Genomic DNA, 27,422 nt, shown 5'->3' with positions numbered 1-27,422 from the left:
GAAATTAATTCAACCGAAAACCCACAGCGCTAGTAACAGGTAGGCTTAACTTGCTGAGAACGATAAATTTGACCAGGTTCGGGACGTGGAGCCATTAATGCACGGCGCACTCACCAAAAACACCGTGTCCGATGTGCGCAACCTGGGCATGAAGGCTGAAGGTGCAGAGTAATGGAAGGCGATTATCGAAGGCTTCTATTGCTATCCATACCCACGGAACACACATACACCAACCGTATCGGTGGTGTCAACCGAATGCTGGCACGTTCTATCGTGGGATAAAAGACGCCCACGCTAATCCTTCCGCGGTGCGAGTACCCAGGTGGTTCCGTCGTTGACAACCGGCTCCAACGATTATCGTACTCCGCCGCTGCCAAGTGTTCCACCGGGGTCCGTCCGGTCACTCTTCCACGGCGTCTTCATTATCACATCCTGGCATGGTTGCGAGTCTGTCAAGATCCTCCCACGGCACGGTATCCTGAGTGTCGTTGCGTTGTGCCGATGACGAGTGTTTCGGTGAACTAATTGAAATTAATGGGCCTCTCCGGCTTCATTTCGTTTTATACGAGGCAGGATGCGTGATGGGGAGGTGGTAACACTTTTCAGCCATATCACTCCATGCTGCTGTTGCTGCAAGGTCGACGAGATCGGCTGCTGTGGCAATCAGCACTAACGCGTGGCTGATCGAATGGAAATGATTGCGGGTAGGTGAAGGACCTTCCGATGCTTTTCCACCAGCTTTGTCAAACCGTTTCTCGTCGATTTCTTGTGGAGTACTGCTAGAGTACAAATCGCTAGCTCTAGAGTCATTTACAATGCAAATATACTGCTGCCGTGTATGCGGTAGATGGAATGGAAGGAAACTGAGACTAAGTATTAGTTGGAAGCGGATCATCTCACGTCTTTCTGTGCTGCTTTAGTAATTAATCAAATTAATATCATGTCAGCGAACGTGAAGACCTGTTCTTTCCAAGGTTATGCTTATTCGATTGTATGGAATTAAATGCAGATAAGAATATAATGTTGCTAAAAGCATTGCTCAGGATTTCTTTCTACAGTAGATAAAATTGTCTTGCTTTGTATTTTAACTTTGCTTGAATATATGACATAAAATTAATATCAGACACATGTAGGAAGAGCTATATTATATTGCTGATTTAATGCTTTCACAATTCTAAATCTATTTCCCAAAAAAAAAATCAAACCAATCCCTAATCACCACAGCCATAATACTCCGGTTTGCAGTTTGACAAATCGACCTGTTGATCAATGCAGGCAGGTGACATTGAGAATACAAAACAAAAAACCCCCAACTTCCTTTGTCACTAGGACTTCATAAACATTTCACAAACCGTCTTCGATTTTTATTTTGTGGCGAGATTTATTTTTAACCAATTTGTTTGTCTGCTACCTCACCGAACAGTGACAGTGACAGGAGCGCAATATTATATGCGAAATACCATAGACTAGACAAAATATGAGGGAGAAGAAACTAGCCAGCCAGAAGCTGATTTCCTGCCCTAAAGCAGCAACTGTGTCTACATGGGGGGTTTGGTCCGGGGAGCTGTTGGGAGTTGGCGGTGCACCGCAGCCATTCCACAACGCGCTGCGCATTTTGCACAACGGACGAATGTCAACCAGACAGGGCCGCGTGTTTGCTGCCGGCTGTCCATCGACGTCGCAAACTTCTGACGCATCTTCCGGTCAGGCGTTTCACTGCTTCCTCCCACGGCAGGAAGTATGCAAAATTCGTCGATCGTCAGTTATCTCTTATTCTAGTTTCCGTCTTTTTTATACATATAAACCTTCTTTTCCATCGTTTCACCGAATAGAAATCAGCAGTATCATCAAAAGTGCTATGGCGATGAAAAATGAAGCAAGAAATAAAATATAAAAAATGTATCGTTCCATTCAACTAGTTGCAATTTCTTCGCATCAGGAACATTGCTTCAAAAACTGCATACCGAAACAGTTTTGTGGCCAATCAAAGTTCAGCGAAAGTTTATAGCGATTTCCGCTTCGCAGCAACTGCAGTTGACGATTCTATTTAGGGACTTTTAGCGGAGGAAAATATACGATTTGATAGGCAGGAGATAAAGTTTATCAGGCACTTACCATTCGGTGCGGAAAAGACCTGGCAAATGTTTTTGAAAAACGCCTAATGAAGCATTTTAATACTTCCTACTATAATTAATAACACCGAAATAGGTGAACAAAAATTATGAACTTCACGTAATAAACTCGTCAAATTATTTTGCTAAATGTGTCCCACCATCTGTTTGACCTGTCTAAAGGCGCAGTTTGATGTTTTTCAAGGGGCAAAATATAGAAAATACATTCCTAGTTCTTTTTTTTTTCGTTAACCATAATGAATCCTTTGTGTTATTTTTAAGCCACTGCGTGGTAAATGAGTTATCTTTTTGCGAGAAGATAAAGCCAAGCTCTTCGTCCTTCAACTACCGTACGAAACATTTCAAAGACACTTTCTTCCCACATTTGCACTGCGATATTGCTTCATTCTTCGTGTAGCACACCCTCGGGAGCAATGTCTGCCTATTGGACAGTTTGCTTTTGAAGGCTGTCACGCGTGCTCTCTCCCCTTGTCCCAAAAACCCCTACTTACCTCGTCCGGTGTCCCTAACTAACCGAACGGGTTAAATTAGTTTGCAGGCCCGAATGGGGCCTGTCGGAAAAATTAAAATGCTTCCCGTTGCGAAAACATAATGGCGCAGTTTGCTGAACGATTCTACCGGACCGTGTGTCACAACAACAACAATGGATGTCTTCGAGCGGGCAGAAGAAAGTGTAATATATTTTTCAAAATGTAGAACATTTCATAACAGAGTGTGTGCGAGTTGCCGTGTGGAAGATTTATTGTTTGAATATGTGTTTGAGCTGCTACTACTAATTTATGAATGTTGATATTACGAGAATTTCCTTGTGCGTTCTGGTTCCTGGGGGTGTGATTTGTTGGAGAGGATTATTTTTTAAGGAAAAAACTTTTAATCCTTTCAATATCTTGAGTTAGTGATAAACTATCGCTAGAGCATTTTTTTAAATTTAGTTACTTGAATTCTATTATAGATAAAGCAAAGTCATCCATTCAACAACGGACTTACCCGACAGTATCTCTTCCTTAACCTAACTACATTAACTGCCACCGAGAAGGAATTGAATTCTGCTAGTGTAAGCGAATTTGGGTTCCTCCCCAACTCCTATCCACCCTGCAGTCTAGAAAACCCCCCGAAAACAGCAACATTCACCTCTACCTTAGCGCACCACCTCTTGAAAGAAAACTAACACCGCTGGATGGAGTTTATTTGCACATTTGTTATTTGCCTTTGGTGGTAAGATCTCCACCCTCAACCACACGACAATGCACTTTCGGTCAGAAATGTGTCGACAGCGGTGTAGGAAAACAAGCAAACGAAAGAATCGGTGCCATTTGGCGCATCAGCCACGTGAACTAGTGACTACAGCAGGGACGGGGCAACGGTAGTGCAGCGTCGGGAATTCTCGGGAGTCTGGAACCGTAAACCTGGCGTACCCAAAACAGAACGTTGCACACGTATTGGTGTACGTAGCATGAAGTACAGAAGGCGTTATGGAAGTGCACTTTTGAGTGCTTCGTTGGCGCCTTTCGTTTATTGATTGCCACTCGAGAACCAAACAGGGTTCAGTGCAATGGAGTTGTTTTTGAAAACTTCTCTCTCGACGCTATGCATTATCGCTTTGTTGAAGTACTTATACGGCTATTGCTGGTAAAGGCATTTAATTTAGCTTTTTTTTGCTGTCAATTTATATTACTTTTATATCGATTTTTTTTCTTTTGCCTTCATTTAGGTGGGAAAATATATTTGAGTGAGAAAAACGTTTGTTATTGTACAAATAAAAAAGATTTATGGACATAAAAACTTCAAAGAAACGAAGATATCTGGATACCTTCCTCATTTCTATTGAAATTCATTTGAAATTAACCAACAAATCAGACACTCGAAACCTTTTTAAATGGTTACGATCAATACCGTACAGAAAGTTATTAAATTTCTTGAACGGTAATTTTCACCTGATGGCAGGTCGATTTATTGACTAGTGGCTAGAGGTTAGCAGTGAAACAGACCACCAGAGTTCGCCTCAATGGTATGCTATCCAGAACGTACGCATCGATCGTCGGCCAGAGAGCCAACCTTTCGTTCACCGTCAAACGTTTCTTGCCCTGCTTGATGGAAGATGAGATCAATATATATATCAGAAATAGATTAAACAACAACTCGATTCCGCTTTTGTGCAGGAGTGTAGAAAGGTAGACCAGACCAGCAGCGAACTGCCGGGGATAAATGGAACCGGTTCTGCTGAGACCGCTATACATTGGATATCGGACGCCGATATCCGGGTGTACCGAACATGCTGCGGCTTGGCTAGCAGTAGGTAAAGCGGAAATTTACGGTCATCATTAATCTGGGCGTTGTAATGAATATAAACAATCGGGTACACCTTGCGCGACCACCGCGCTAGCATGCAGCGGACTCGACTCCCGATGTCGAGTCCCGAACGCCTATGGGTCAGTAGAACTGATTGGAAGCTCATTTCAGCTTCAACACCACGCTCAAGTGCAGTAATGCTTCTTTCTAGGTGTCTCTCCCCATTGCTTCTTGCTTTCTGGTAGGCTGGCCCACGGTCGCCATTCCCGATTTAGAATGTTCCAATACAAACGGCACACTGGTAAGATACTTTCCATTCACTCACCATCCGATCCAGACGTACAACGGTTTACTAATGGACGATAGTAAATTAAAATTCAAAGTTCCCCTTAGGGGACTGGGAGATGGGGAAACTTAATCTTACCCTGGCCGGCCGGCTTGTCCGTATGGTTTTACGGTACTTGTTGTGGAACTACCGTTTAGGCCATTAGTTTTAGCGTTCCCGTTTCCTTCAGTTTGCTGCACTTGTCCACCCCCGTGCGTTGCATCTTGTTTGTCGGCCTTGTCGGCCCTTGGGCGGGCGGGTGAGAACATTGGTTTTCTATTTTGGTCTTAGTAGAATCGATGAAATCAATTCAAGATTTATAGATAAAAGGCAGAATGGGTATGAAAATTTCTTCACCAGTAAAGACAATAAAATAGGACATCGAATGGAGAGAAATCAGCTGTGGCTTTTGACTCGCTCTGGTAGTTAAGGGACGAAAGGTAAATTTTTCATGAACATTTCAGACTGGTTAAGAATGTTTGATAAATTTTTTAAACTTTTGATTAAAATTTTGTTATGCATTTTATTTATAAACTAAAAATAAATGAATTCCTTTGAATATTTAAATTAATTTTGTATTGTTAAATTAAATACAAACAAACAGCTTCATTGAATTTTCATTTGTTAGATAAAAATAAATGAACAAATGGTCTCATTACCTGTAGGCTAAGCATATAATCCGATAAAGAAGTAAAATATACACATGACGGATGTGAATTTACCTTAGCGCTTGACTCCGTGTTGCGTGTTTCCTACCGAACATTTTTGGTTCGCAACAACTTCACTGTTTGGCAGACAAAAAGGGCAACCATCCGCTGATTACATAATTAATCAACTCTAATGGACCTTCCTGCGCGTATTCATACATATACCCACTCGCGCTGTCCGCAAATGGGCGAGATATTTGCCAATCCAAACCTACCACACTCATTCTAACTTTTGCTCATTCGGTAAGTCAATCAATTCTGGTAGGGAAGGAGAAGCAATGTCGGCCAATGAGGACCACCGTTAGCCCGAAAACGTACGTAAAGTGCTTGGCGATAAAATCTCTTCCATATTCCTGGGCCCAATGGTGAAAAGAGGATTTCCTGCTGCTCCTGCTGCTGTTGCGTTGGTGGGTGTAAAAATGGACGTTTGATGGCAATGTGTGGGAGGCGTGCTGCTGCTGTGAGTAAATTGAATGAAGGCAAGGAAGCATTAAGCCCGAAAGAGGTTTTGATGGGTCATTTGTAGGGAAATGGTTTTTTACGATCTTACCACCAGGCGCCTCCATCGGCGAGAGAAACGATGCAAATTGGTTTTTGGACCAAGGTTTTTGGTTTTCGGCAGGGCAAATTACAACCGTACTGCAGCAATAATGGACTTTGTGTGTGGGTGAAATTTTTTAATGTTGGCGATGTAAATGGCGGGGGGTGGTTTGCTTACAAATTTAGCTGTCATGTGTGAACATCAATAAAAGGATTGCATAACCTTTATGGGCTTAGTTAGACCATTTTCAGATTCGACGTTGATGTAACACATTATTTATGGAATGAGGAAAAAAAACTTAATCAAAACTTAATTTATTCCGTATCAATTGAACCAATGCTAGAATGTACCGTGTACGCGTAACACATTTCTTAGAAGCTTGAAACATGCGGGTAAAATTGACATCGTTACATCACGATAACACCGTTACAGGGTAATGAATTTATGATCTACTCTGTCTGAGTACCAGCATAAAAAAACCGTCAGTAGAACAGATCTGTAATTTCATCAAGAATGAAGACTGGTTTTAATAAAAAAAGAAAATTGCACCATACTATAATTTGTACCAGGCAGGAAGGATGGAATGTTGCACAGAGACTCTCTTAATTAGAACTCTTTGCGTTCTCTTCTTCATTCAAAAGTAACACATCGACAGCGTCGCAGTCTGATGGCCCTTAAGGGAACAATTAAGCGCTGCTGCTGTATGCAACGCGTGTGGTGCAATCGCTTTTGCAGTTTGCATAATATGCAAGCTCTACCGTATGTTGTCTTTGTGCAATCGTGCGCACACTAATGAGTAGAATGACAGACGGCAATTTTGGTGCGAAAGTGTCGCGTCTAATTGAATACCGGTTGAATAAAACACGAGACTAAAATAATAAGTTACGAGCAGTTAAAGGTAGATTTTCGCCGTTAATAAGCGTCTAGTGGCTTTTGGAACATGTTTGCTCACTGCAAATACTGTTTCAAATCATAATCGTATGCCTTCGTTTTGGCACCAACCGATGCGCAAGCATTTGTGTGGAAATTTAAATCCAATTTTGCCGTTCAGCTTAGGGTGGTTGGGAGGCGTCGTGTTCGACTATTAGTTTACATTTGCCAGTTGTTTCACTTTTCCACCTCCCGGTTCCTCGTTGTGCCGTTGTGGTTTGTAATATGAACAACCCCGGGACTACCCAACAGCTATGTTTTGCATTAACCCCGCACTCATGTGGTGGGTAGCTTTGGCGGGTGCACGGATTTTGAAAGCGCAATCTAAGTTTTGCTGATGGAGAAAACATTTTAATCGAAGTCACGCTTTTGCTGCCCACCGGTGGCAAACTGCCAACCAAGCAGCCCGAGCCGGCTGGATTATTTGCCTGAAATGATTACAAGTAGAGAAGTAATGAAACTTTTAATTGCCCGCACGGACGGCAGTGGACCGGGATGCGTGGCCCACAGTTATTGGTTTGACAGGAAGTAATGGTGCAGGCGAAGTTCGATTTACCCGAAAGCTTCAAACAGTGTTTTGTTACAGTAAATTTATTTTTTTGGCTTTAGTTTTTTTTTTCATACAAAATTGGTTTATTAATTTCACAACTATTTAGTGGCAAGTAATTCTTCGAATTGAATTTCGAATTCATTAATAATCCACTGTTCGTTTGAAGATTCCTATTTAGAAAATTCAGCACATTTTTTTTAATAAAATGATCATCTTTTCGTGGAAAAATCTTTTCTCATCATATTAACCGTAACCTTACCCCAACAGCCAGACGACACCCAGCCGTCTCATCGACTGGCATTACATTGGAAAATGGAATCATTCAAATGAAAAAAACGAAAGTGATTAAATTTCTCACCATTTTCTTGTTATCATAATGAAAGTAATTAAATTACACCACCAACCAGGCACGATCGAGCGCGAAAAATGGGTTGTAACCATGTCGAAACCATGGCTTTATCGCGAAAAACTTGCCCGCTATCGGGGAGTCGGTTTTCGCCGAGCGCAAAAGTTTTATCATTAAAGTTTGCCCAGTTTTGAGCAAAATTATTTCCACTTCTTGTGTATATACCGAATAGCACCAGTTTTTTGGTGGAAATTCATAAGCATCATTTTGGGGTTTGGTAAGGAATGGAAAATGAATGATAACACAATCGATGTTGGTCGGTTTCGTAACCATTTTGTATGGATCTTGCTTTTTCTCTTTTTTGGGTTTTTTGGCCTTTTCTTTAAGTTTTGTATTCAACAATAATTTTAGGCTCATTAGCCTTTTGCTTTCTTATCCGGGACCAAACCAGCAACCAGCAGTTACGGAAAAAGTATAGTAGAAAACTTTTACACTTTGAATTAATTAATTTGAAGCATTTTTAAATTATTAAAAAAAACATCAGATCAGATTGCTTGTTACATTGCAGAGTTACATTCATACAAAACGCGTAATGAAACCCATTTGCCAATGAGCTTGGTAGTGTTTTATTGCCAGTATAATTGATATTTGGCTGTCGCAACATAAAACCCACATCTTGTCCCGACTTTTTTATCGAACCGTGCCGTATCCTATACGTACGCATGTTTACTTAACTTTGTGTGATTTTACTCATCTTCTCAATCAAACATGTACCCACAAAACTCATTAATGTTTAATTTGCCTTAAATCTGTACATCGTGCAACGGAATCCCTCTGCCGGCACGGGGGAAAAAGCCAATGTGCGATGGGCGTTTGTAAAGAACAGCAAAAAACATTGCCCAAATAAAGTGAAATACTGTCGATTTATATCGCCGCTTTTTTCTCCTATTGCCGAAAGGGAAGAAAAAGTTTTGGAGGATGAAAAAACGGAAATGGAATTTACATACATCCCTTTTGCTGAATAAAAAAAAATTCCATTTCACCCATCTGGTGTGCCACACACGCGTTCAGTTTGTTTTACTCTTCACCGTTTTGCCGAAATGAAACGCGTGGTGCGTAGTTCAATTGGTTCTGTGCCTCTCGGTGTAAATGCTGCTCAAAAAACAGCAAACAAAAACAAAAAAAAACACACATTGAATGATTCACATGGCTGTGCGTTATCCTTGTTTTTGTTCGTGCGTTTTAATGCGTAGGATTTGCGAATTGTACAACGGAACGGAAAGCTTTAATTTTCATTTTTGCTGTATGACGTTGTCGTTGTGACTGAAGATGTGCCCCGGATGTGTGTTGCTTGTTTTATTCTTTCCTTTTATTCGGCTCGAATTTCAAACAAATAAAATTGTTTTTTATCTTTCTGTTCTGTTCTGTTCGAAAAACGTTGATGCGACGTTCGTGGAATTTAAATTTAATATTAATAATTGAGTGTCAGGGACAATGCTGTAGACAGCTTGAATAATTCGTACGGAATGAAGCATCACTTCAAATACGTTTAATATAGAATTAAACATGAAAATAAAGTAGATTCTTGGGATTTCGGGTGATAAATTAAAATAAAAATAATTCTTTTGTTGCTATTTTGAACATTGCAGCCTTTTGAGGGAGATAATACAGCTGATGGCCGTAATAAATAAATAATAAAATAAAATGAATAAAATAAATAGTGCTTTTTCGTTAATAGTTTGATTACAAAAATGAATTATTTATTAGATTGTGTGGTAAATGTTCTTAAAAAGTGTATTTAATTTTTTATTTGAATTCTGAATTGAACCACTCTGTGACTCACTCTTTATTTCTAAAAACTTCTTTTTTCCCCTTCTCAAATGCCCTTTTGTTTCGTAAGAACGCATCGAAACGATTTGCATACCATTTTACGCATTCATGTCTCATGTTTGTGCCGTCCACAACGTACGAGCTATAGCTGAAGCAGCTGAAGCCAGAGCTATGATTTTGCACAGAAACTGCAGTGCAAAAGCACGCGACAGCCGAACACATCTCTCTACCATTCGTTCCTAGTTCTATAGATACGAGTCGGGTTCGAAAAAGGGAAAATAAATAAACATAGCCACAGTACACTCACACACACATAAACAAACATGGAACAAGTGAAAAGAGTAATTCAAGACGGATTGGAGCAGAAATCACGATGAGTGGTTATGGATATTGCAGTTCGATTTCCGATCCTATTTGCTTCCAAAGCACATATTTGTGCCATCGTGTACAGAATAATGTTTGCCATACAGTGGTCGAAAATCATGCTCAATGGCAGCGAGCCTCCCAATACACACGGGTATGACAACAGTGGTAGGAAAGGGAATTTTATGGTGGGACGAGGCTGTGCATATGTTTGTGCTTACTTTTACGTCGGAACACTGGTTCGAGATCAAAGTTTGATGATTGTATCATCCCACACGGGTGAAGCGGGGAGAAAAAAAAACAGATTATAACAAGTTTTAGTAACTTTATGAATTAAATAATCCACGTGCGGAAATGTACAAAAAGATTCTAGAAAAAAAACTGCGTGCAAATTGTACTTGAATGGTGTATAAGGCCGTTACCGCTATAAGACTTCCGAGCTAGCTTCCTCCACAGTCCGTTATGAAGAGTAAATATGGCACCCATCCTGGTTAGCTGTCTAGCTTTTACAAGAACCACCGAGACGGAGTGCTGTCTGTAACAGGACGGATTTTCCATTAGCTTAATTACGTCCATCCTACGCTGGACAGATCGAACTCTTCCACAAATGCGGCACAACCGCACGGTCGCCCTATCCATCATCAGCTACCAAAGCACTTAGTACGGCTATCGATCGATGCGATGAGTCGCGAAACAGCATCGCGAGTGGTCTATTCTACGACAAAACACACACCCGGGTACCGAGCTGTAACGATGCACACAAATGCGAATTTCATGTCGCGAGTCTGGTGTCTGGTCTTTCCATCTTTCCCTAGCGCCACCATATTGCCAACGGGATCTGGTTTGGATGTCCTCCGGGTGGGGATGGTGAGAGTTACTGCTAAGCCTACCATTTCTGTTTGACATTTTTCTACGCTTTACTTGCTACGGGAATGGTTGGCAGTCGCTCGAGACATCTTCACTTCGGGCTGTTTGTAAAGAGGCAGGAAAGAAAACTGAAACTCCAGAAAGCGGGCGGGCAAGAGAATTTAAGACCACCATAACACGGTTGGGTCTGTGTGTGTACACTTCGATAAGGACATCAAGTTAAACAGCATTTAATTAGCGCTTGCTAACGCTGGTAATGTTTAATTAGGGCGCTTCGTTCTGTTTGATTGATGCTTCAAATATATTTGCATAATGATTAGAAAGCAAAACCCGTGAAGAAAGAGCCGCATCCCCGTGACACGGGGGATGGGGATCTGTTTGTTATATCTCGTGCATCGTACATGATCTGTTTGCTGAATATTCATATTCCATTCATTGAATTCTTTTTCATGCTTTTGATAGGCAAACCCCTTTGGGTGCATTTGTTTGATGTGTCAAACAAATATGGGTATTACATGTCCCTGAAATGTGGTAATTGCTATACGATTAATATTAAAGTCATCCGCCATATGAATAATCCTTCCTTTAAGAAATTAAAAAATTATCCCACTTTTCAATGAGACAAAAGAAATCAATTTTAAAGCTAGGAGGAATTTCAAATCGTGTCAAAGAGATTACTTTTTTTAAAATGTCGAAGTTTTAAATAGTGTTTTGCTTTTTGAAACTTTTGAAAAGAGTCATTCATATGAATCTTCAGTAAATAGTCATTCAAATCATGACCCGACTACCAAAATATTTGAAAAGAGCCATTCATAGGAATCTTCAGTGAAGAGTCATTCAAATCATCAGCCGACTTCCAAAATATTAATCAATTTTCATAAAGTAAAATGAATCCTGAAAGATTCATGAATCTTTTATTGTTCGCTGTTAACAAATAAATTTAAAACAGCTGTCCGGGGAGACTGTGGTGGTGGACTTATTTCAAAAGTGCAGACCGAGAGCTGGAGGATTAACCACTTAAATATTTCGCCTGTCCCGAAACTCAAGGGATTCATAATTTAATGAGGATTCATTAATCTTCAGGATAGAGATTCCGAGTCATTCATTAGACTCAACTACACGATACAATTCCTGCTCCATTTTTTACTTTCTGCGAATTTTCTTTGTATGTAGCAAAGGTGAGCAAAGTTCGACCATTCAGTTCAAAGATTCGTTCAGATTCATGAATCTGATTCAGATTCATCCAACACTCAAGTTTCAATGACAGAAAATCAAACCAACTTCTCATAATTCGTTCAATGTCACTCGTATTTTTAAAGCTGTCACTGTGCCAAGATGCCTGAGTCAAATACGCCACAAAACTGTGATCCCATCCACCTTTATTTCCCTAGATATTGCATTATGCACAGTGCATTTACAGTATGTACGCGTGTATTGATCCGTGTGCCCCTTTTATTTATTTCCCATTTTGTGTATCCAATCTGCATACAAATTGAGTCAGAATAATAAACATTGCACACAGTGAAGTAAGAGGGCCAGACAACAACAAGAAGCAAAAAGGAAACAAATCACTAAAGTAGTTTTTGCCAACCCAATCGACATAGTTTCGCTTGCGGCATGCGAACAATTCATGTTGCTCCTTTCGTTCGCAATTCTTCCTGAAACATGCGTGCACATGTTGTTTTTTTTGTGGGAAAGGGTTTTGTTTTCTCCTTCACTACGACCGTATGTAGCAAAAAAAAAGAAGAACGAAAGCAGTTCAACACGCGTAAAGAAAGAGAAAATGTTTCACATCCAAAAGGGGTCAGCAAACAAAACAAACGTGTGCGGGATAACATACACGTGGCCAACGCAACCGGAGCAACACTTGCAAGCGGGGTTAAATGTGGACGTGTATGCGTCAGAAGAAATCACCCCTGGAACGGTTTCCGAGAGGATACGTCTCGATCGGGCTGTTTGATCCCTCCCCAAAAATGTGTCCAGGTGTTCCATTCGGAGCCGTTTCGATAGCATTCCCGGCACAAAATGTTGCTGTCGGGTATGGCATTGTACTAGAGGCGATGCAAATGCAACACCTAACGCCCTAGCTATGCCCAAAACGCATCCCTTGAGGCGGAAAATCAACGTCAAAGAAACATTTGTTAGTTTTTTTCGATATTCGTTCGCTTACCTTTTTTGTTGTGGCCGGCGTTGTCGGGGTGTATGTTGCTGGTGGTACTTGCGTTCGTCGACTGCAAATCCGTGTTGCAATCGCAATAATTTGGAACGATTACATTGCCGAAGGAACCGCCGTATGCGAGAAGGGTTTCGGAAGCGACACGACATGGCAAAAAAAAAACGGTTCAAGAGGTTAAAGCTCTTCAGCCATGGTAGCGTAGGTAGCACATGGGCAATTGGTGTGAATCGGAGGCTAAATTTAGCAAAATAAAGAGGCTAATATTCGTCCCAGCCTTCGAATCGATCGACAAGGTGTCCACTACATCTGCGAATGAAAGCAAAAAGGTAAAACCCATATATAAAAAAAAGAAAACAAAAATTAAATCAACATCAATGGAGAAGCGTCGGTAAATGGGAGGTGTATACACAGGGCAGTACACGTGTTGCGATACGTAAATTAACGACCATTGGCAAAACCCACCCGGTGGGAATTAATCGAGAGCCTTGCGAAGGTTGCTGTTGTTGCGTACGCTCTACTTCTTCTCATCCGTACCATTTTTTTTTTTGTTTTATTTATTCAACTTCATTTTCATCTTCTCCTCTTCTCTTAAAGCACCCTTTCGAGCCAGTAACCTCTTGGTGCCCATTTATGGAACGCACTGTTATTTACTGTTGTTTGCGTACCACTAGCTCTCATCGTAACCACCGCCAACTACGATGGGATCAGGCTTCAATGATTTTTTTTTGTTGCTTGGCTTACTTACTGCTCTCTACCGAGGCGGCTGACGGTAATCAATCAATGTAAAGTGTAATAATTTTGACTCCTTTTTTGGTCAGCTTTTTCAGGAGGTCAGAAATGACCTCTTTGCTGGAAAATGTGGAACGGCAATTGGAGCTTTATGGTTTAATTCTGCTATCGACAGGATCAATTTAATTAATTCACTTCTGTGTTGGGTTGCGTGGTGGTTATGCAATTAGTTCTAATTGCGAATGTGATTTATAGTGAGATTATTGAAGTTTGCTGTTTTGGGAAGTATATAATTAAGTCGTTTTTAAAGTAGCTTTGTCCTTCCGTTGATCACAACATTTGCATTCCTTTTAAGCCTATTTTAACGGAGGAAGAAGGAAAGACATAATACAGATATTTTATTTACTATTAAAACGCTTTATAATAAAATGGAAGCTGTATCAAACTCCTGTCATTTATTTTACAAAGCGTTTTGACAGTAAATTTTGACAACTCACTGAGCTGTCAAATATCTTCTACTTCTTCTTCGTCTTCTTCTTGGATTAACGGCCTTACAGGCCACACAGAAAGCTGAGATATTTAGTCCATGCTACTGGGGGACGGTCCGGATGGGATTTGATCCCGGTTCTTTCGTTTCGAACCTGCGCCATTTATCAAATACTCCACCGCCCCATCAGCGACTTTTTGTATATCAAATAAAAAAGACCGCGATTCTCGGAAGCCACATGTAATCCATAAAATCAGAACATATTTAATTTTTAACGAAAATATGCGATATTTTTAAACTGTCTGATTGACTGTTGCTTCCTTAGACGATTACCTTAAATCATTGTGGACACCACAACACATCCAACAAAACCGCCATGTTGTGGTGAATGTTTTACGTTCTTTTTGCGGTTTTTGTCACCGTTGTCCTGCTGCAAAGATGCATTTCGCCTACGGGTGTATTCGTTGGCGCACCAACAACAACAGCATGTGCAACCTCTTTCATGTATGCACAAACACTTCATACCGTGTCATAACGGCACCGAAAGCCTGGAGCGTGGTTTTTATTTTTGTGTTGTTGGTTTGTTTGTTTTTCTTTTTTTTTTTTGGTCTAAGACCAAAGTAGCGATAAAAGGAGTTTTCCCATGCTTTTTTCCACAAGCGCTTTTGGTTTAGCGGTGAAGCACGGTTTAGCTGGTATTAAGCGTTTCTGGCAAAAAAATATTAATGCGTGCTTTTATGTGCAAAAGGTCCAGCAAAGGGAATGCGTTTACCGCAAATAAATAGCCAGCGCAAACATGTTCACAAGCCGCACCAAAAACCTCAAAAGCATACACATACGCTGGATGCACAAGCACTATGTTCTTCGTATAGAGCGATAATGCTAAAGCAGCTGAATGTAGAACGGTGCGGTTGAAATGGAACCTTGGGCAGAAGTACACGATTGTCGTTGCACTTCAGCCAATCTTCCGTCTGCTGGAAGAAGATGCCTTTGCTGGCAATCTCGTACCTCCACACATTGGTATCCGCTGGCATCCTCTTTTGCCATTTGAAATACGAACCCACTAATGGGTTGAATATGCCGGTAGACGGGCAAAATGCTATCAATTTTCAATTTTCGCCTCAGGGCACTGGTTTCCGACCGCGACGATGATTGCAATTCCGGCACACTTTGCATCAGCTGGTTTCGTGCTTTTGCGCTTTCCTTCGGGCGATGGAAAGCGGTACTAAAAGTTGCACTTAACGATGACTGATTATCGTTGGCCTAAATTCGTAAATTCGGTTGTCGCGAAGTGCAGTGATCTTTGTGGACAGCTTTAATCCCATCGTTTTTGTGTGACCAACTTCGGTTTGCATGTAGCAAGTAAATTAGGGTTTTAAAAATAGAAGGACATCGTGGCAATTAAATGCTTTACATTTATTATGGTTTGTAGCGTCATTTGTTGCAGGAAGTTGACATTGAAACATTCTTTTAAGAAGTGATGGGTATATCCTCAATTTTCCGGGAGTTCTTGCATTGAGTTGGAAAAGTAATTTAAGAGCTTGTAAAATAGTTCGACTAACCGTGCCCGCCCACCAACCGAAGTTAAATCCGGAGTTAAAATCGGAGATTTCGCCGAAGTAATCCAGAGTCAACTCCGGAGTAATCCAGAGTCAACTTCGTAGTAATCAACTTCGGAGTAATCCAATAGTCAACTGCAGAGTAATCCGGAGTCAACTCTGAAGTAATCCGGACTCAACTCCGCATTTTTTCTGGAGATAAGTCCGGTTTTTATACGTCGGATTCGGAGTGAATTCATGAATCCATTCCGGAGTTCCTACCACTACTTTTAGCGTAGTTAATAATCTAAAAATTCTACCATTCCGTTTAAAAACGTTGGGAGAAAATTCTATTTTGCGACGACACTCAACAACTCAGCCAAGGTTTGCTCACTTGTAGCTTCACAGTGCACCGATGCGATAAGCTCCACGCCACATCAATTTTCAATTTGACGAGTAGATTGAAGATAATTGCCCGTTGTTGTAACAGCATGTCATCGAGCTTTATCACTACCGGTGCATCGGAGAACTTCTCTCTCGGTGGAGGAAGAAGACGGTGAAAAGGAGCTTCGTTTGTGGACCTGAAAGTCCCAAAGCCTTCCTTCAGCATTTCTCTCTCTGCCGCACACACCTTTATCGCTTGCCTTCCTGCAGCAGCTAAAACAGGCTACACAATGCACGCTGGTGACAAGATGACAAGTACCGGCACCTTCAATAGAACATCCCGTTCGTATGGCGCCAGGCACGCCATGTTGTGAAGTGCATCAAAATAATTAACTTCATACTCTGGGTATGCTTACGCGTCTGGTTTGATACTGTTGTGCCATGCAAGGGAGCATTAAGCATCTCCATACGTTCTAGTGTATTTCGGGACGAAAAGCGGATTTTCCTATAATACTTCCCCAGCCTTTAAACTGAAGGAAAACTCATCGATATACACACACGAGAAAAGCTAACCAACCAGGCATTAATCTGTTGCTTTTGGAGGAACTACCGGTTGTTAACTTACGGTGTTTGGTGCAGAGCGTTTGCCTTACAGACAATGTACATAGAATGAGTAAAAGTTGCAGTATAAAGTTTCAACACTGGTACCGCTTACTTCACTCTTTCGGTTGTGTTCTATCAAGCGGTGTTGATCAATGATTTATTACTGGAAAGATGCACCACATGAGGAGTAAATTTACATTCATGAAGTTTCTTAAACCTTTCCAGTTGGTTGCAAAGCTACCGCAAGGGAGCTTAAGGTAGCGATTAAGGACTTTTATCGTCGTGCTTTGTTTTGGGACTCTTGTCTTAGTAGTATAACTTATGAATATCCTTAATTTTAAGTTTCGCTGTACAATATACTAATATTCGATTTTAATTTGTTTCTTTTCTAGGTAATGCACAACTGCTGAGTACATATGACATCCACTGACATCCTGATGGGTAACTCTAGATTGTTATCGAATATCTCTTATATGATGCAATTGTTCGTTTTTCAAGTGTCATACGAAATACCGCCTGTGAGTATAACGGTGTCCCAACGCCGCAAACGTTCCTAAGGAAGTACATTAAACTGTAATCAAGAGCCTGCCTCTTGAACGAACACCCATCGGCAAAGGCAATCAGCATTTTGAAAACCATCTCCTGCCAACCGTAGCAAGACGGAACCGTTGCCATTTTCCACTACCCATTCTGCACTTCCTATTGCTTTAATGTATATGAATATTGCGAATGAGCGCGTACCATGCAAAATAGATGGAATGTGGCTGCTGCCACCGTTCCGTGTTATCGTTTTTAAAGGACTTCTGATACATTCGCTAACTTCAACAGAGTGTAGCAATTGCCGCCTCCGGCAAACGGAAACGGAACTGAATGCAGTGCTTCTAGTAACGATGAAAGCGTCATAAATTCTCCCCGCCTTGTGCCTTCTGCGGCAGACTTCCTTGCCCTTCTTCCGGTTTTTTTTTGCCGAAAGACTGCAACAGCGGGGTACCGGAAGCGTCCAAGCGTCGTAGTCTGGAACTCTCGCAGACTACAACCACGGCATTTCGTGAAGATTGCTTTACTGTGGGATACTATTTTGTCTCTTTTTTTGCGCTCCCCTTTCTTCTTTCCATGGGACAATCGAGTTTCGAGCAAGTGGAAGGAAGCGACCGATCGTCCTTTAGCGTGCTCTGGTTTGAGTTCACGGAGAACCCATAAAATTCCTGTCCAAGAAATACCAAAAAAAAAACGTACTGAAGCTTTTTGTTGGACGCCGTTTCTCTCACCAGCCGATGCAGGGAGCACCATTTGTCATTTTGGCTCCCTGTGCGATTCGGCCGGCAGTGCCCCCCGGGTGATATGGGTGGGAAATGGTCTACTTTTTCTGTCATTTGTTTAATATATTTTACGATTTTATTCTTCACACATCGCTACCGAGGGCCTTTCAGGCGCTTATCCTTTTTTTGCTGAAGAGAAGGGAACTGTCGTCTGCCTGGGGTGTATTTTGTAGCGACAGGCTTAAGTCTTATGCTTTAATAAATTACAGTCAGTTTGTATCACCATCGCCTGGCAAGTTGGTGAAGGACAGTAATCCATACTGGAAAATATAGCCAGCCTTTTTTTTCTTTGGTGGCTGTTAAATTCGTTGAGAGCTTCTCTTAGTTTTTCTAAGCAGGGACAATTTTGGTCAACCACATTTGGAATTACTGTGAGCGCGAAACTTTCACTAGTGTAAGGTACAAAAAACAGGATTGTTTTACGCGTTGTAGAATTAACTTCTTTTTTTTTAGAATGGTGCTTGAGAGATTAAGTAATTGTCAGGTTGAGAAGCGTCGTCTGGACCAAAGCAGCATGACTAATGGTGAATTGGTAAGATGCGATAGGAAAACCTTTTTTTATAGATATTTTTACTCTACAGTGGTTCATTGTTTTCGAATCTAGTTTCTGTATGTGAAAATATTTTGCATATAAAAGGAGGCAAAATTTTCCAAATATGGCAGCTTTTTGTGTAGTTTTCCTTTCATAACATAAAAAAAAATTAACCAACGGCCAAACCGTTCTACAAGAATAAAAAAAATAAATAAAAAAAATTAATAATGTTGCAAAATAAAGTGTAACGAAAAAGGTTGTACAATTTATTTTACAATCTAAAAAAAGGTGAAAAATATATCCATTTTTTGTTGGCACCAGTAAACCATTTTTCACACCGATGGCATTAAGGAAGTAAGTGAAGTATACGACCATTCTTTGCAGACGATGTAATGCACCGGATGTGAGTGCTTTGGATGTAACTGTTTCCTACAGATATGTTACAGGATTGCTTTTGGGACAGCTGCACTGATGGCATAAAGCCCGATACTATACCGTATAAAGAGTGTAAGAAAGGACCTTTTGCTTGTTGGTAGGGTGGACTTGTATGTTACTTGTACGCTACCAAGTAAAGTAGAAGATCTTTGGATATTTTTTTTTTTTGCATTCAAATCCAAAAAAGGAAAAATGGTGCAAAATATGGCAGTAACTTCCGACAACCTACAAATAGTGTTTCAGAGACATGTGGTAGGAACAAGTGAGTCGTTAGTTAGGTTGGTTGAATTTCAAACGTTTAGCACGACAAATGACTTCAACGTTTCTGCGCGGCGATTATGATTCATGACCTTTCACAGTTTTGTATTATATTTTGAAAATATCATATTTAAGATTAGATGGAATTACAAACCATGCTGCTAGAGGCCGAAATATTGTTTCAGATTTTTAAAATCATAATAATTGTACAACCGAACTGAAAACACTGGCAAATATGCAAATGCTTCAGGTGATAAAACGATATTACACGGTCGGTTTCGCAAACTTACTAGTCGAAGTTTAGTTTGCGCTCAATAAAGCATCGCCTTTGTGTCGTCAGACGTATGGTTGATTTTCCAAAACCACTTACCACGCACCGGCTTTGCTGTCATCCAGCGGCCACACGAAGTCAAAGTTAGGCTGTTGTTTTTACTGTACCGCTGTACAGCCATTTGTTTTAGAAAGCATCACTTGAAGCACATAATTTGATTACCATTTTCTGTCAAGTGAGTTCACCGCAGCTCGAACTCAAACTAACCTCCTCGGGGCCTCGGAGGATTTTGGGTGGGGTACGAACGTTTCCTTTCCTTCTTCTAAAAATAGCCCAGGGATGAAATGATGCTTTCACTGAATGGTTTCTTGTGCATCATTTCTCCCGTGTGCTTTGTCCCATCCCACTGTGGGGAGCTGTGAGAGAAAATGGGTACTTGGAAACTGATGCCATCATTTGAATACTCCGGGAAGGATTCGTCTGCACGGCTTTGCTTTGAGCAAGGGAACGAGATGGAAAAGTTAACCGCAAGTGGTATGATTTAGGTTTGTGTGCTTAGTTTTGGATACGAACTAGTGGCAGTCCCTTGGAGAATGATTGCTGCTCCTTTGTTTGATGACTTTAAACAACATTATGGAGCGCTTAATAGTGACTAAATTTAAAAGGGCATTTATTAATGCATTAGTCTACCTTTGATGAGACTTGTAGGATATAAGCGTCTACTAACTTTTCTTTATTTTTGGGTGTGCATTTTTTATTGGGATCATTTTTCAACAAAAATATCTTAATAGACTGATTCCCTGTCATTATCTATTTTAACCAGTTCTTTCACTATTAATGTCCTTTCATTCTAGAATACTAATACAAGATTGCGATCAAACTTTGGTTTGTCTTTTGCTTACAAAATGAGCTTGATACGATACGTACATCTCGGTCTAGCATCATGCTTAGGAAAGCAATGTCACATCTACAATCATTCCCATCGTTTAAGCGTCAACTCAAACTCAGATGCATTCATCGTTTGAATGGAATGCGGTTTTCTTTCAACCACTCAGTTTTTTTCCACCGTGCCAAACTGACGATTTAAAGGATAGCTTAAAACAACAACAAAAAATCCCCTCTCGTTGGCAAAGTGCTTTCAGCTGGAAAGTGATCCAGAAAGAAGGAGATGACAAACGTCTCGATTGTCACTGGCTATGAAAAGCAGCTCCATTATATCCGTTCCAATGTGTTTAAAGTGGGCTTCCGAATGCAACGATAAATGCTGCCAAGATTCCGATGTCAAACATATCTGCAGGTTTTTGGGGCCTGACAACTCCGATTGTCATCATCAAATCACGCTTGTTAGCTTCCATTAGCTTTGGTTGATGATTTGGCTTCTTTTATGTCGGGTTTTCTAACCGGTTTTTTTGCTTGCCAGAAATCTAATATCGAACAAATGCTATCGAATTCAAACAAGATTTATAAAATGTGTGTAGGTGTTTTGTTTTTGTTCTCGCAAAACCTCAATTCTATTTTCATATAAACATAAAAAACAGATTTCATCTTTTTCCGCTATCTTAAAAGTTTCGTCCAATTTTACTAGCGTTCTTGACCATTCCTAACTTTAGCAGAAGTGCTTGAAGCGTTTTAATCAGTGAAACTTTTTTTCCACTTCAATAACGACCACATGCTGCTTGGTAACATACCGCGCTTGGTCGGCAAGGAAAAAGTTTATGCTGTTTTTGGACGTAGCTGTGCTTAAAATATTGCTCCCAACTCCCATAGACGTCAAATGTTTCTTCTTGTTTTAGTTTAAATCACCAAAAAGGGAAAAAAACGAATGAAAACAAAACGCCTAAAAACGCCACTCTGGTCAAAGGGACGATTTTATTAAAGAACCACTCCAAACCACTTGCTGTTATTCCGGAGTAAAACTCTCGTTTTTTGGTTGTTACACTTTATTTACTTCCCAGTATGGAGATGGAAAACACAACGTTCAATTTTTCATCTTATGAGCAAAGCAAGAAGTAAAACAAAAAAAACACACTGTAACAGTTGTACACCATCAGAAGCTTAGGTGCTTAAGGCGTTGAAATTTGTAAAAATAAAACCAAACCATCGTTGAAGGAAGGACTTGGGAAAATTTGTCCTACCACGATGGACCAAGAAGGTACCAATTTTACGGTACCAAAAAGTGATGGTCCCCGGTTCGAGATGAGTTCAAGCTTGAAAAACTTTCCTGCTCCATTAGGCCTGAGCAAAACTGGGTCCAAGACAAAAAAAAGTTGGTAGTAGAAAGAGTAGAAAAAGTTTAAGTAAAATGATCCATCTCCTTTCCATAGAACACACACACACAGTAATCCCTACTCAATCTGTGGGCAGCTCAGTGAATTGGAAACCCCAAGAAGCAGTACAACACACAAGCAGCAATAGGATTGGGAAAGGATTTCCAACCATTTCTGCTTCATTTACAACACGTCCTTTAGTGCTTTACGTTCGGGCGAAGATCAAAAGGGGATTTTCGTTCGGAAAAGAAGCCGAAGATTGAGCTGTCGCATGGAAGAAAGTGTAAAAAAAAATGATGAATGAGTTGCGAAGATTCTGGAGCTGGAGCTGTGCGAGTGGTTACAGAACCGGGATTAGGCAGTTTCATCGATAAAGCTCCAATTTTTGGACAGCAAAGAAGACTCACGTTAGGCGTTGATACAGCTGCCAGATAAATTCTGAATTCTTCGGGATTTCCCTTGCTTCCAGTAGGACTATCAATCTTTCGTGCCAATACACACGTTCCGGGGGTACAGGAATGAATTGCCCAAACCCGAAAGGACTCCTCCCCGGAAGATGTACTGAAACGAATCGGAAACGATCGACCTTTGGCTTCGGCTACAAATTCGACCCACAGCTGTCTTATGGCGTTGGTCCAGCCCTTTCCGTTTTGAAGTAAAAAAAAACCAGCACCGGTAAAAGCCAGAAATGATTTTCTAATTCCAGGCCCCACCCGAATGTACAAACCCATTTGACAAACGTTTCGGTTCTGGCAAAGATTGCCCACCAGGCGGTATCCAGAATGAATACACCATCCGGGCACAAATTGCAAACTCCATTATGGCGCCATGAAGGCCATGTGCTATCTCTCCACATGTGTGTGTGTGTGTGTGTACTTTTGCTGGTGTGCGGAAGTGAAATACAAGGCCGATAACACGGCATTTCCCATAACAAATCGGTTTTCTCTCTACGGTCATGGCCAACACCCCAAAAATAAGTGGGAAGAACAAAAAAAGAAACAACAAAAACCCCTACCACAAACCAAATTTATAATGGCACCCCGGTAGGGAAACGGTGTCCCGGGTGTCGCTTTTTTTTTGTTTTTCTTTCTTTTCTTCCACCACTACCGAATGGTGATAGTTATAATTTTTTTCCAGTGACCTATTTTTCCGACCCATGTTGTTCTATTGCGATGCGACCATGCGGAATGTCGTTAGGCCGGAAATATATGCACACGATTGCCAATTCCTACGCCGGAAGGTTCTAGATGTAATGTGCTTTGCATGCAATAGCTCTACTTCCAACTTCCAGGGACTGGTGGAAGTGGTCTAAGAGATGATCGCATTTTGGCAACCGGTTCCGGTGTGATGCACATTCGATTCTAATCAACGTATCATCGCTCATTGCAGGTGGCACACATCCATACGGGGGAATGGTTGGTTGAAGGTAGATGGAGACAGAAGGAAACATTTTACCTTCATCCACCCCTAGGGGATACTACATCATGTTTCGTCAGGTGGAGGATAGTGTCCTTCCTTCTTCCTGTGCCTGCAAAACCACATACGAAAGCAATTCGTTTCGTATTGCTTCATGGTCAAATGGGTCTCCCGAGATAGGTTGTTGTGTTTGGTTGCGATTTCGGGAAATGATCTTTTTTTCCCTTTTTGCTTTTTGGATATATTGCCGTAGGCGAGAGTTCATCATGTGGGGGCAAACAGCTGTATCGAGCACTGGGGCACATGTTACGGGATGGTTGCATATTTATGATTTATGGAGTTTCGTAACAGTGACACATTTTGAAGCAATACGTATAATGTCCTCGAAATTGGTACACTGTACATATTGGTACAACCGACCTTCAATAGTGGTATATTTATGACATTTTGCACTAACAGCACAACGAGCAAGCAATTTAAGGAAATCCAATTTAAGTGTTGCTTAAATATGTTTACTCCACATGGAGACGCCTGGTCTTTCAACCGCTTCGGCGTGTATGAAGCTGATATGTGTGTGAAAAATTTGCGATCGATAGGTGACTGAAGCTAATTGAAATACTCTCCCACAACAGCCAATCCATCATGCTGCTTCACGCAAACAGATTGAAAAGCATCATCCGGATCGATCGGACATCGTCAAAGCATCCGCTATCCCGAGATGTTCTCGGTCCCACGGTCCCAGGATGTACCACCATCAATCACTTGGTTTGGAAATTGAGTTCGGGTCGAGTTCAGAAAACTCCTAACAAGCTTACCCCCCAACAGCCGCAAGCATCAAGCATCGTTTCTCCTTCACCAACCCGACAGAACGTTTGTCTGTTCGTGCTTCGGCTCATCATCTCGTTTGAAAAACCGGAGCGGCGGGGAGAATTTTTCAGAAAATTAAAATTAAATTTTCCATTATGAATATGTAAAACCATTTTCCCTGGTGCCTTCTGCATTAAAAGCATCACACCATTACCTTCACTCTTACTCGCTACCCTTCATCACTCGCTCAGCTCGTGTGCATTCTTCACTCCCTTGCTCCCTTGGTGTGTGTTTGCCCATAAGTGGTACGCTGGCAGATACGTATGCTGTGCCGGCCAATAATGTCAGACATTTGGCCAAACATCATCGCATGTGCTTTTCGCCCCGGTTCCTGGTAGTGGTGAAAGCCATTAGATTGGGTTCGCCTGAAACTCGCACACACCACCGAACCTGCGGAACAGCCGGTAACAAGGGAACGGAAAAAACCCTTGGTACAATGGCAGGAAATTGGAGCAATGTGAAATAAAATGACAATTCCATTTCCTGACAGCCGCCGACCGTGTGCGTCTACTGTTCGTTGGATTTCTGCACTTTCTGCGGTGGAAATTTTTCCGCCCCATTCCCCTCCTCCTTGGCTGCTCCGGATATCGTGCGAGTTGAAATGAATGAGGAAAAAATTCGTATCCTCAACTTTAGCGAACCGGATAAATTTCTTCATCTATCCGTCTGTGTGTAAGTGTGTATTTTCCGTTTTTTTTCTATTTCCTTCACATTCTCACAAATGAATGAATGAAAAATTGGAGAAAAATAAAACCTTGCTAAAAGAAATAAAACAAAAAGAGAACGGCGGAAATAGTACACCAATCCACCATTTTCCTGGCGTTGGATATAGGCCCGGTGAAAGTAGCAGGAATTTTCCTACATCACCCCCCCCCCCCCACACCCCACTCCCCCCAATACACGAAACGGAAGCAGATGGTGCACGTGCGCTCAATGAAGTTCTACGATTACAGCATTTTTCGCGTAAAAGAAAACCTTGCCCAGTACCGCCGGTTGTAGGGCACCTTTCCGATGCTGTTTCAGCTATCCTCTTCCCTGGATGGATGGAAATATCGGAATCAAATGAAGCGCAACATTAGAAGGCAGCGGCCGAAAGCGAACGAGCTTAAATCAAAGAAAAACAGATAGAAGATTCTATTTCACTTTGATTTGATAGCGGTGTGCCCGGTTCGGTTCGATGGATAGCTATACAATTTGTGGTGAAATCGTTGGAAAAATAAACTGTTGCTTGAGGTTTTTTGAGGCAGTTTTTTCTTTAAAGTTTGTTCATTTATTTTTTCGGTGAAAAAAAGTTTTTCCTCAACCCCGTAGTACGACGATTTATATACGGATACATTTCATTTTGAAGTAATAAGATTTTCTTTGCAATTTTTTTAAATTTTCCTTCCTTATTTGTTGTTAGTTTCTTTATTTGAAAATTTACTTCGAAATCACTTCGAACTGATTAACACCAACTGCGCACCAACTGGGCGATGGATTAAAAATACGCTTACATAATCTTATCCATGAATGCATTCGCAAACAAAAACCCCGTAGTTACCAAATCCACTTGGCTTTATTACACGCTTCTACGCGTAATTCCTTTCTCCATATCTCTTTCCACACTCTATGCCATCCCGTGATGATGCTGATGAGGCTGTGGTTATAGGCGGAAAAATATAACAAAAAAAAAGAAAGCGAAGAATTCTTCCACCGCAAGTGACAACCTTCACGCTATGCTAGGTGTAACCACATACCAAGCAAGGAAGAAGAAAAAAAAGTAAGGAAATTCTCACAACACACTTGGAGAGGGAAAAAAAATACATACACAAAATAAGGACACTCGTGCATGGGGCGCTTTCACACAGTCAACGAGCCGGGAAAACCCTGAATTGAAGTGAAATGTACGGGGAAAAGGGACGAAAGGAAACTGGCTGGCTGGCTGGTTGGGTGGTTTGCTAGATGAAGCCACTACACGCTCGTATCGGGTCCAAAGATATCGTGCTGCTTGAAGTTTTGTAGAATGGCTTTAGCAAGCCACCTTTCCGACTGGAAATTGGAAAACCCGTGCAAGCTTTTCCCAAAGCCTCTTAAAATGAACGAACCCCAACATTGTTGGCTTGTTGTGCTCGTGGTGTGATGGTTGATAGCGGGTTGTTATGAGTGTTATGCTTCCCATTGTTTGTGCACCGTTTGGCTCTGGACTGCTTTTGTGTGCCGAGAAGCTGCACCAAGTGGGGAAGGCCACGGAACGCTTTCAGTTAATTTAATGAATAGAAAACTAAGGACTACAACGCGGCTGTACGCGTGTGTGCAGCCCCAGAGTATATGATGTGGATGTGTAATTCAATACTATTCCAACCTGCTTCACTTATTTTTGATACAATTTCGAAAGCACTAAATGGCATCATGAAGGGATATAAAATAGAAGTAAAAGAAACCTAATTTAATTCGCTTACGCAATGTTGTGCGAATGGAAAATGATGAACAAATAGGTAAAACGTTTTAAAAAGGTAAAAGAAAAAGCAGTACAACCAAAAGCCTTTTGGGAAACAGAAGGAAACAAAAAAAAATACCGTGGATGATTCTCGATGGACATGCGCAAATTTTGCGTCCCCGTACCGAATGCCGTGAGATAAAACGAATAAGGAAAAACAGCATCTCGTGTATGATGCGGGAAAACTACTCACAGTTTTTGGAGCACGGAAAAGCTTCAGCGGACCGTAGGCTGGTGCTGATGATGATGATGATGACAGGGACGACGACGATGCCATCTACGCGCCTTTTATATCCATTATTCGCACACTTTTGAAGGTGGTTTTGGCGCGCGAAACTCGTACACTCGACGCCTCGAGGTTTGTTTGTTCTTTCGTATTCACTTTGTTCCTTTCGCTTATTGCACGACTTTTCGTTCTTTGTGTTATTTATTTTTGTTTTTTTTTGTTGTTGTTTTGCTGTAAAGGATGAAGTTGGCGGTAAGAAGACTTGTGCCGCATATCTCGCGTTTTCCTTTACTTACGTAACGCAATATGAAAGGACGAGGGTTAGGCAGCAGCAGCCGTAGCTACACCAACACATCTCTAGTCATCAGTTGGTAGATTAGAGTGGTGTCGGATGAGTTTCGGAAAAATAAATCTGTGCAAAAGTGTTTCCACGCTAATGAGGTACGGCTACGTCACACTCGAGAACTCCCATCCGTTTTTTTTCCTTATCGCGCCACAGCCGCAGACGAACGAAATAAAACGAGAAATAAAAGCAAAAAACAAATCAAATCGGATAGA

The 27,422-nt window shown here is 41.2% G+C and overlaps 1 protein-coding gene across 6 annotated transcripts in view; it reads left to right on the top strand.

Moving 5' to 3' along the window:
* The window catches only part of LOC125768010 (division abnormally delayed protein), a 132,410-nt gene that overhangs the window by 65,422 nt on the left and 39,566 nt on the right, over nt 1-27,422 (top strand). The gene's annotated exons all lie outside the window — the stretch shown is intronic.

Source organism: Anopheles funestus, chromosome 3RL (assembly GCF_943734845.2).
Source record: "Anopheles funestus chromosome 3RL, idAnoFuneDA-416_04, whole genome shotgun sequence".
NCBI lineage: Eukaryota > Metazoa > Arthropoda > Insecta > Diptera > Culicidae > Anopheles > Anopheles funestus.
The sequence above is the reverse complement of the archived record's forward strand: the minus strand, read 5'-3'. Positions and strand labels throughout refer to the sequence as shown.